At 33.5% G+C, this 11577-nt stretch overlaps 1 protein-coding gene across 1 annotated transcript in view; it reads right to left on the reverse strand.

Annotated features, from left to right (window-relative positions):
* ST8SIA4 (ST8 alpha-N-acetyl-neuraminide alpha-2,8-sialyltransferase 4) overlaps positions 1–11577 on the reverse strand; it is an 82108-nt gene that overhangs the window by 11396 nt on the left and 59135 nt on the right. The window lies entirely within an intron of this gene.

Raw genomic sequence — 11577 nt, forward strand, 5'->3', positions numbered from 1 at the left:
GCTAAATAAGCCAGACGGAAAAAGTTGAAAATCACATGATATCACCTATATGTGGGATATAAACCTAAAAGCAACAAATGAACAGGACAAACAAATAGAGACTCGTGGACATAGAATATAGACTAGTGGTTACCAGAGGACTATAGACTAAGTGGTTACTAGTCGGGTAGGGGAGGAGAGAGGAGGCAGACAGGGTAAAGAGGGTTGAATATAGGGTTTAGGGGGAGGGTGAAGTGGGTAAAGGGGATCAAATATATGGTTGCTGAAGGAAACTGGACTTTGAGTGGTAAACCCACAATAGAATATACAGATGTCAAATGATAATGTACATCGGAAAATTATATAATTGTATTAACCAATTTTACCCCAATAAACTTAATTAAAAATTAAAAATAAATAAATAAATTAATTAATTAATACATTTATAAGTAAAAAATTAAAATAAATAAAGTAAAATAAAATAGTTGCTGAATAGAAGACCATTAGTAGAGATTTTTTTAAATGTTCTTGTATTTCTGAAGAAATAAAACAATATGCAATACAGCTATAAAAGTAATTACATTATATAATATACTATTCTTTGCAATGAAAAATATGAAAGTGAGAATGTACTACAAAATCAAGCTATTGTATAACAAACAGTCTCTTGCCTGAGACTTGCCCCTATTATGATGTTTGTCATAATATTCAGTTAGAATGCAATTGGTGAAAGAATAAAGTTAGACCCCTTAATAATACCCTTTGTAAAAACAACTCAAAATGAATTATAGATCTAAAATTAAGGACAAAACTCTAAAACTCTTAGAAATACAGGAGTAAAGTAACATGACCTTAGGCAAAGCATTCTTAGAAATGACACCAAAAGCACAAGTGACAAAAGAAAAAATAAATTGGACTTTATCAAAAGTAAAAATGTTTGTTTCAAATGAAGTCATCAAAAAACTAAAAAAATCCATAGAATAGGAGAAAATATTTGCAAATCCTATATCTGATAAGTGATCTACAACTAAAATACATTAAAAAAAAAAAAAAATGCCTACAACTCAATAATAAAAAGTAATAAAAAAGACACATAATAGTGTGTTGGCGAGGAAGTGATGCAATTGGAACCCATACATTGTTGGTGCTTGTGTGTGAGAGTAAAATGACGTAGCCCCTTTGGGACAAGGTCTGGAAATTCCTCAAAATATTAAACCTAGAGTTACATATGATGCAGCAATTGCATTCCTAGGTTTTAGGTTCTCTCAACAACCAAACTTCAGTTAGACTCCTTTGAGCCCTCTTGTCAACTAGGCCTCTGCGTTGGCCTCCTGTGTCCATCCTCACTGAGCCCAGTTTTAGCAAGAACTGTGCCAAGTTAGTTTAGGGAGAACGATCCTACTTTTGATATCTAATCAAATTCCTCATCCTCCACCTTTTTCCAGTTCACTGTGATTTAACGAATTTACATACAAATGAAATTTAATATATCGTACTGATAAAATCATGTTAGAAAAGTTTAGTCATATAACCTGTGCACATGGCTAGATAGCACTCCACTAGTGAATCTGAGTTCAGTTTAGTTTAGTTCTTGTTTTTGTTCAAAGAATTTGATGAATTATTGCTTGCATTATACTACTAGGGCTTAAAAATTATCTAGGAAAACAAAACAAAACAAATAGACAAACAAAAATCCTAATAGTTATTTCTCTCAACTTCATAAATTTTTAAAGGCAGAGAGAAAGATAATTAAGTTTCCATGTAGAATATGAACTATACAATTAATTGAATACAGCAATCATGAAATTCACATAAATTTAGAGGCACTGCCTAAGACAACCATTTATTTCACGTAATTTATTTTCTTTTGGCTATACTGATATAATAGAAATTCAAGAATGAGAGTAACAAAACTTTTTTTCCGGACTCTTTGAATAAAATATGTGTTGATGGAGATGATTAACTCAGAATTCTTAACAATAAACTTATCAAGAGGGTGACACATAACTTTCTTTAAAATGAAAATGTAATTGAAATGGCTTTTGTTGTTATCGTTGTTCAAGAGGAATATTTCCACATTAAAGCATCTCAAATCACTTGTCTGACTATTGATTCTACTTGGAAAAAAAAAATCTGAAGACAGGCAATCTGTGGGAGTTGGTTTACAAAGCATGTGTACAGTATCCTTGACCATCTGTTTCTCTTTGTGTTAGTACATTCACGTATTATTGTTTTGTGTGCTGACTCAAATTTCACTTATAAACTTTAATGCACGAAACACGCAGATTACAGAAAGCAAGAGATGAATCCGGGGAATATACAGGTTCAAAAAAGGAGTGTAGACTACTGGAGAATAAGTTACATTTAAATTTTGGAACAAGAGTGATTATGTGTCATATATTAAGGAATCTCATATCAAATCTCTAATGGTCTTGCTTAACTAATAAAAACACCTCTAGAATTTCTTGGTTGCTATCTAAATATTCATCCTTTCAAATAAAGAGGATAAATGAAATGCAACACCAAAAAGGCTACAAATCATTAAAATTCCAGAGTACTCTGGAAGAGTTGTCCTTCATTTTGTAGCGGCATAAAGAGAAGCCTTTTTATCTTTGGCCTAGCAAATGTGCATGAAAGCAAACTCAGGAACTCAGGACTGAGCCTTATATCTGAGGAACATTAACTTATGAAATCTAAGGGAAAAAAAGGAGCCAACATAGGCCATCCGTAGAGGCCCTTAATTAAATAAGAAAATATACCTAATAAAGTCCTTAAATGGCTACCTACATGAGAGATTTTGGTAAATAAAAATCTTTAACCAGCTTATTAGAACCAGTGATTATTCACTGAAGAAGGCGAAACAGGTGGATTTCTGGAGTAGAATGGAAGTAGAAGCAGCATAATAAATATTATAGTTGTTTTGATCAAATTTAAATCATACTATTTAATTTATGTTGAAATTCCAAAAGAAGTGCATGAAATTTCATGGTTTTTCAAAAGGAGCAAGGTTTAAAAAATGGGTTTTATCTAAATATATTTTACAATATTAACATTAAACTTTCTAAGTCAGTGATGTTGAAATGTAGTAATAAGCACAGAAATAAGAAGGACACTGCTGGCCGCCTCTGATAGTTTTCATTTTGGCTATTAAATTTTGTCTGTAGCATATGGAGTTCCGAAATTCTTAAGTGCTCAAGAATTCAGAGTTACCTAATCTTGATCAATTGTGAATTAGTTTGGTCTTACAAACCTTAATTTAAAGAAAGCTAAAAATACTCACTATGATTGTTCTTCCCACAGCAAGAATTATCAGGATAGAGACAGACTCTGAAAGTGCAGGTTAGTGATTGAATTCTAAACATTAAGTATGGCCTTTTAGGCCTGGCAACTGGTTATGATAAGAAAAATAAATTATATTGTATGCAAATGGAATATCAATATATAAGTAAATATGCATTTTATATTATAGAATCAAGATCTGTCTTAGGCAGATTTTTTTAATCTTTTTTTTTTCCCTAAAATAAAAGAATATTTAACTAATTTATAGCTTGTAAAGAGCTTTCTCAGAAACTGAATTGCCAGTAAGGCTCAATTTAAGTTGACTTTATAGCTTACTAAGGTCAAAAATAAAATTATAATTTGTATAATTTATATAAAATTAATTTGTCAGAATAAACAAATCCTTGCCAAAATAGTACATTCCCTTCTCTTTTAACATTTCATCAATACTTTCTGCTTTTCCAGAACTCTAGTTCTTCAAAGAGTATTCTGACTAGAGAGAAATGCAGGCAAACTGATATATGTACTGGTTAAAAACCCTCTTTTCAAAATATGATGGAAGTTTGGTTGGTGTAAAATGACCTAAAACTATTTTTCATATGTGGTTCTATAGACTAAAAAATTGGAACTACATTGCCATGTTAAGTGATGATCTCTCATTTTTTATTGTCACACAATCTGGCCAGTTTCCCTGCTCTCTATCTCTTGTCCCATGTTTAAGAACTAACTACATATTTCAATGTGGGAAAACACTGATCCTTTTCAGACAGAAGCTCCACATAAGTTTCAATTTCCAGTTGATTCATCAAAACAAAGCTGGTTCAGAAAGGGGAAAAATTACAAATTGCTTACATCTGTTCCACTGAAAACATTATTCATACTCTGCCAGTGATGATGGCTAAGCCATCTGGGGAATATGATAGGTGTTTGGGGGAAAAAAATCTGTCATAGTGCAATGAAGAAATGACGTGTGAAAATCTCAAGGTTCCTCATAGTTCAGTGATGGCTTTCAGGTATTTTGGGATAAACAAAATACCTGAATTACATACACACAAGCTAGAAACACCTACTAAACAATTTTACAGAGTAAGCATGGACAGATTTGTTAAATAAATTAACAAATTATTGGAATCAAGAGTTTCTGAGATAAACAAGTAAAACAAATTATTACAGGTTATGATTAGAAAATGGAACAATTTATTCTAATTAATAAAGTGAATATATAAGCATACTCTGAAGTATAGCTATGTAATAATAGAGTTATATGTCACATATTATATTTACATATACAATTATACTTAATACATTAATATGTAAAAAACATGTAAATAATGTATATAATGCAAATGTAAATATATATCTCTAGTTTGCCATGCAAATATATAAATACACAAACATTCCATAAGTGTAATTATGTAAATATCAGAATGCATAGCTGACAATAGTGCCTTAAAATCCAAAATAGTTTGGGATAGCGATACTTCTTTTACCCGTGTTAGTTGAAGCAAAGTTTCTCTCATTTCCTTTTTTGCCGTTAGGAAAACATAGTCTGTTGTTTGACTATGTAGATCTGAATAATTCCTGATAAAACTTTGCCTAAGATAAGGCATTTTTTTAACGAGATTTATTTCAGCCAGTTTTATTCAAACATGCTTGAATTTGGTGCTTGACCCTGCTTCCTACTTTTCAAAAACTTTTAATATGAAATGCTCTAAAATTGATTTACTGCCACCTATTTGGACACACCTGAGGGACTATATATGTTAATTCCCTACTAGGAGAATGCTTATATTATCACTAATCTTATTCATTGACCTTCTCTTCGCATTAATGATATGTTAGAAAATTTCAAATTTTACTATACATTTTGGCGTTAGTGCTATAAATTGGTAAAAATGTTGAAAAAGAATAAATTCAGATTCAAGGAATAGATATGAATAATTCTTTTAAATCTGGATTATAGTAAGTCTCTTTTTTAAGCTTTTCACCGAAACACTTTGGGAGATCTACAGCAAATTTGTCTTCATTGAAGAAAGAGGAGGACAATGCATATTTTAAATCTGTATGGCTGACAAATATTCCATGCCCCTCTCAAATACAGACTAAGAGAAATATTGAACCAGTTTGTCTCCAGAAATTTCACAGCAATCAAAAATGAGAAGAGGTATGGGGTCACTTCCAGTGTGCATATTTAGTCTAGGCCATCCTGTTGAAAAAAATCACATTCAAATGTGACTGGAGCTGTGTATTTGTATTCATTCCACCATGGAAACAGTTTGAATGCTTTCCTCTAGAGTCTTATGTATCTCACTGACAGCTGCATTGCCACAATATGCTGAAGTGGCTCATCTTGACAGGTCATATCCTGGATTTCACATTCTGAATGGCAGCTGGGATGCCAGAGAATTTTCTCACAGTGGGTGGGCCCTCCCGTGGGCCCTTCCTGGTTTCAGAGACAAGCTGCACTGCACGTGTATGGTTACAGACCACTCTAAGAAATCCAAGAGGTACCTATGTCACTACCTAAATATCAGTGACATTCATGGCACCAATCTCTACGGCTCTATTAGAACAGCATGGAATGCCTTTTAAGTTCACAGATTTCATGTGTCCTGTTGTAGTACTTCTCCCTGATGCCGCGAGCAACGTCAGCACTATGTACACTGTTGGTAAACAATGATTCACATTTCAGGTTGAAATTTAAGTCTACACATTATCTGTGTATATACAGATATATAAACTGAAGTAAAAATAAAACACCTGAATTTACAGTTCTGGGACATCTCAGCAATCAGAGCAAAACTTACTGTAACAACAAAACACGAATCCACTCTCATTCACTGGAAAGTGGATTACCTGTCTGAGGCGAGTCCTTGCATCCTTCCAGGGGTGAGTTTCCACTTCTCAAATTCATTACCGACTGCAGCTTGCACAAACCAACCACTGTGCAAAACCCAAAGGAGCCAATAGGGGATAAATTAATATGTGCCAGTGTGAGGAGTGTTTCCCTCAGCCTTTCGGAGCTCCTCACTTGTGCCAGGCGAGCAGTTTTTCAGGGCATTCCCCAGAGCACCTGAGAGAGCAACTCTTTGCTATACTTTTTGCAAGCTTGAAGGTCTACTTTTCACTCGCTAAGACCTCAAAAAGCAATACCTTTTTGAAAACCTCTCTGAAAAAGGCTCATCATGGAATTGAAATTTTTTTGTTAGATGGAAACATAGGTTAAGTTTAAGATTTTTAAGGACATCTTTGCGAAAGAACTTCTCTCAGCCCCAAAGCTTAGATTATGCCTTAGATTTTCTCACTTATAAGAGACTCTAGAGACATCTAGGGCCATATTTTAAGATTAAACCTATAGTTCGCCTGTTAAAATATTACTTCCTAATTGAGAAAGGGAAGAGTTCAGTTTTCTTTTCAAAAGCCCAGATTCCTCTGAAATGTTCTTAGGAAGTCTGAGACTGAGAAGAATTTTCATTAACTTAATTATTATAGTCAGGAAAAGAACAAAGCCATGTCAAGTGACCTACTATGAAATGCCAATGAAATCTGATAGAGACAGTATTTGGGCCCCACACAGTACATGATCCTCCGGTGGCGGGTATGGGAATAGAGATTTGCTAGTATAGAAATATTTCCAAGTCATAAATCTTTACCTATAAACTGTGAATATCCTGCATGTAGAAATATCAGTGTATGCACTAACTCACATTTCCACTCATTCCACAGCCCTGCTGTGCTCTGTCTTCTCAGGATAATTACCAAAAGGATATTGGCAGACAGCAGAATTTAACCCAGGACTCTCTGCCAGCACTGTCATTCTCTCTCTTCAAAGCAAAATCATCTTTAGGGCTGATGTCCTCTTCTTTGTCTTTTTTTTTTTTCCTCTTATGGATTAGAAATTTAACCGAATTCATTTTCAAACACAAGCATATAGATCCTCTCTGATCCATTTTCCTCTTCCCAATGATTGCCCAAATGCTTTGATAAATATTTTCATTTACTTGCAGTTTTTCTTTGCCTTAATTCTATTTTAAAGTTATAAAGAAAACATCTAAAAACAAAGAATGCTGACAGAGACAGATCTGTAATATGGAAAGGAAAGTCGTAATTTGAACAGAAAGTGGACATAATAAGTTACTCACATTCCTAACTTCTCAAATGCTTAAATATATCCGTTAGAATTGTCATTATGTTGTTTCTATCTAGCAACATTTTCTCATCTAAGGAAAACTGAATTTTCTAAAGTATAATTAAATGAGAGAGAGATGTAAAGTCTTATCTATTATTTATGCCATACTATTAAGAGCGCAATAGTGATATTTTTGCAATCTTTGGCCATAAATGTACAATATTAAAGATAAGGGGCTTGTGTGGCCCAGTCTGAGTTTAGCCCTTTATAGAAATTTAAAAAATATTGTATAATGAGACCTGTTCCAATGGGCAAACAAGTGAAAGCCTTCAGAATTTAGTAAAATGGATCACTGGGTAGTAGTTAAGAGCCAGACTGATAGGGTTCAAGGCTCAGTGCTACCACTTAACTGTGTGAGCTTGTAAAAGGTATTTAACTTCATCATCAATAAAATGGGGATAACTTTTATTTTATTTGATTGTTATGAAGACTAAATAAGTTAAAATTTGTAAAGTGCTGCAAACAATGCCTGGCACATAGTAAGCACTATACTATTGTTGTTGAATAACATAGCCAATAAGAAAGCAAACTTTTAAAGCTTAATCCATTTCTAATCTAGAAACTGTGCATATGCAGCAAATATCTACATAAGACAAATATTTTATTCTTCTGAATTCAGGATACCCCTTTAAATACTCAGCCACCCTGTTTGAGACTGCCTACCTCTGGAGGTTATGATGGGGTATCTGTGAGAATCTCTTATCTCTGCACTTCCTCCAGATGTCACCCAGGAGTCCTTTTCGTACACACACACATACACAACTCAGAGATGGAAGATCCCAGGACTCCAAGAGCAGTCCTCTAAGCCTGGGATTGGTCATTGGCCAGGTCGGGGGAGTATGTGTGGTTTCAGCCTCAGGAGTAAAGACTCATTCCCCTCCCCGCACACACACAAAAAACTATTTTATGTCTTATAATATCTATGGATAGTAATATATTGTAATATTGCTTGTGAGTTTAGGCATGCAGTCAAGGACGAAGATATCCTTTTGAATGGTTACATTATATTTGTCTATGTGTGTACATATGTGTGCATATGTGTAGAGATATGCAAAAAAGCATGTCTGTATATACAACTAAAATTAATTTCAAAAAAGATACAAATTGTTTCTACAGTGAATTAAGTAGTCACATCTATTTATATAACCATACTTGTATATGACTTCAAATCTAAATATTTTTATTGTAATTACCTAGATGGTAACTGTAAGTACAGCGTTTTAATAACAAATCACTAAAATACAGTATGATCAATATATTACTTCTTATAATTTAGATCCACAGTTTCTCAAAATGAATCCTAGTGTGAATATGAATAGACTTTTTTTAAGTGTCCCTTGACAATTGTCTTTAACAGGATGAGTTGAAACCGAAGTTGCTGGTTTTACCAGTGGATCTTTACAATATATTATATAATTATATTTATCTACATTAATTAATTTTGGAAAGATTTCTCCTTTTTCATTTACCACTCAAGTCCTCCAGCAACTACTCAGTTATGAGAGTCTACTATTTGCCAGGTCCTCTGTTGGGGACCAATGCAGAACAGGATAGATACAGTTTACCTCCCTGGGGAAACAAACAATCTCCATCCCATAACCGAGCACCCAGCGAGCCTTTTAGAAGCCAAGAAAGGGAATGTATGGAATGCCTTTGAGGTGCCATATCAGGAAAAGCTCTAAAATGTGACTATAAAAACACTAAGATTATATCATACAATATAAAACTCTTCCCAATTCTATAACTTACTACCTGGATTCTTGAACAAGTTTCTCACTCTTTATTAGCCTCAACTGTTCTCATCTTAAAGAGATCCATAAAACCTATTTGTTATGCGGGTTAAATGAGAAAATAAAGGTTCAATAAATGTAGTTATTCTTATTGCTATTGGCCTTCCTCTTGAGCAGAGACACATAACTCTTCTCTAGCATATCTTGCCTTCTCTATCCTGCTTCAGCATATTCATTTTCCTTTCATTCTCCACTACTTCTGCTCTACCACTTAACTTTACATTGGAGTTGGAGTCCAGTTCTTAGCTAGATGACGTGCTCCTATATGGTTTGACCCGATCATCTCTGAAGGGGCCCAAAACAAATTATTTTATTTTTAAAAATCTCATTTGACTCTTGATCTAACTTTTATATAGTTGTTGTTGTTGTTGTTGTTGTTGTTGTTGTTGTTGTTGTTGTTTTTAAATGCCTACAGCACCGGGTATTCCTAGGTAGTGTTTCTTTTTTTGGGGGGTGGGGGATGGATGGGTGATATGTGAGTTGAGACATGATAGGAATTTATGTATCTCAGAATCTAGAATCATAACTTTGTTTAAAATATTGCTTCTGTAAAAACTTAGAATTTATCTATGAGTTCTAAACAGAATCTATTTAGTTCTAAACACAACACTATTTAACTTTGTCTAAGCATATACTAAATTATCAATAACAGATTTCACATTCGAATAAGTTAAATGTGTTGGTTTATTTTTATTATTATTTATACTTAAAGCAAGAGTTTCGATATAAATCTGTCCACACTTCAGGTTTTATCTTTTTTAAAATCTTAATTCTAGGTGGGCTAGTTTTTCCTTTTGGGGCTCTGTTGGGCACCACAGTTTTTGCAATTAGACATAAGATTAAATACAATATATCTGGGACATATATCTGAGGGAAGCCTTCTTAAGTCTTAAAAAAATATTGAGGACATTTCAGTATCACAGATGTTTCATTATTGAAGATATTTTAGTATCACAGATATTTCATTTTCAAGTATGCTTTGGACCACAGCAACTATAATAATAAAAAGAAAGCTTGCTTTTTCTATCAATGAAATGAAGGAATTGTTCTTATTTTCAAAGTGTGACTCTCTCTCTTTCAGATACTGTAGGTTAGTGCACTAAAACTTATTGCAGCATTTAAAAAATTCAATACACCTGTACCTAACTTCTACATCTTTCTGGATCCTTCTCTTCTTGCTTTAGACCATCATTAATTTGAAAACACTTTAAGAAATTAGCCTCCAAAAATATTCTTATAGGCTCCAGTTGCCAAACACAGTAATTTTATGGCAGTACGGCTCTGATCTTGCCACTTTTTGCTCACGAACCTCTACTGATTCTCCATTTTCAAAATAATAAAGTTATTTGAATAATAAGTATGGTTCGAGGCTTTCTAAAATCTTTCACTAGTCAAACCCTTTAGTAACTTCACTGTCCTTGCTTAGTTATTTATTTTTTGACTTTATTGATTTTGTGTTAAGCAAGTTTCATTTGCCCTGCTGCAAAACCATCTTCCATTAGAGACATCCAATCCATCCTGTAGGGCCCAAAATGCCTATTTTTAATGATATATCTCATAATTTACATAGATGAAAATAATTCTTCCCTTTTTTGCATTAATTCATTCACTCCATATTTAATCAGGTGTTATACACTGTGCTATGAATTCAAAAGCAAATAAGGCAAAGTCTCTACCCCCATATCACACAGGTGTTTGTTCGGTTATATTTGTTGTTAAGTTACTCTTGTTGGTTAACATATCACATCACAGACAAAATTGAAAACCACGGAGATTAAACTAATTGCTCTTTACATCCCTGGGTCCTTGGAGGGAACTTTGCATGTAGGCAAAGACAATAAATCTTTGTTAAAGTGAAGTGATTCCCTAGTCTGTTGTGGACTTATGACTCATGATATTTGGCATGCAGGCTTTTTGGTGATTTATATTATTTCAGCTATTATAAGTTGCTCTCTAAAATATTTTTACTGGTTTTATTGGCCTCCAAAATGAATATGTAGTATAATAAATTAAAAATTTACTTTCATGCATTTCTATTGTAAAAGGCACTATGGAATTGAGAGGAAGAGTACAGATTCAAGCTGCTTGGCTTGGATTCTGGCTTGGCCTTTCATTAGTTGTATAAACTTGGCAAGTTACTTCACTAGTTCCCTCCACAGTTTCCTCATGTGGAGAATAAAAGTAATAACAGAACTAGCTTACAGGGTTGTTTACGTATGAAAATAGCTTTTAATAAGACTGGCACATAGTAACAGTTGCATAAGTGTTAGCTAATATTAAACAATTAAATGATTTCAAAAAGACATCTATCTTTACACATGTCATTTTCTCTGCCTTAAT

This window comes from Pteropus alecto, unplaced genomic scaffold, assembly GCF_000325575.1.
Source record: "Pteropus alecto unplaced genomic scaffold, ASM32557v1 scaffold20, whole genome shotgun sequence".
Lineage (NCBI taxonomy): Eukaryota > Metazoa > Chordata > Mammalia > Chiroptera > Pteropodidae > Pteropus > Pteropus alecto.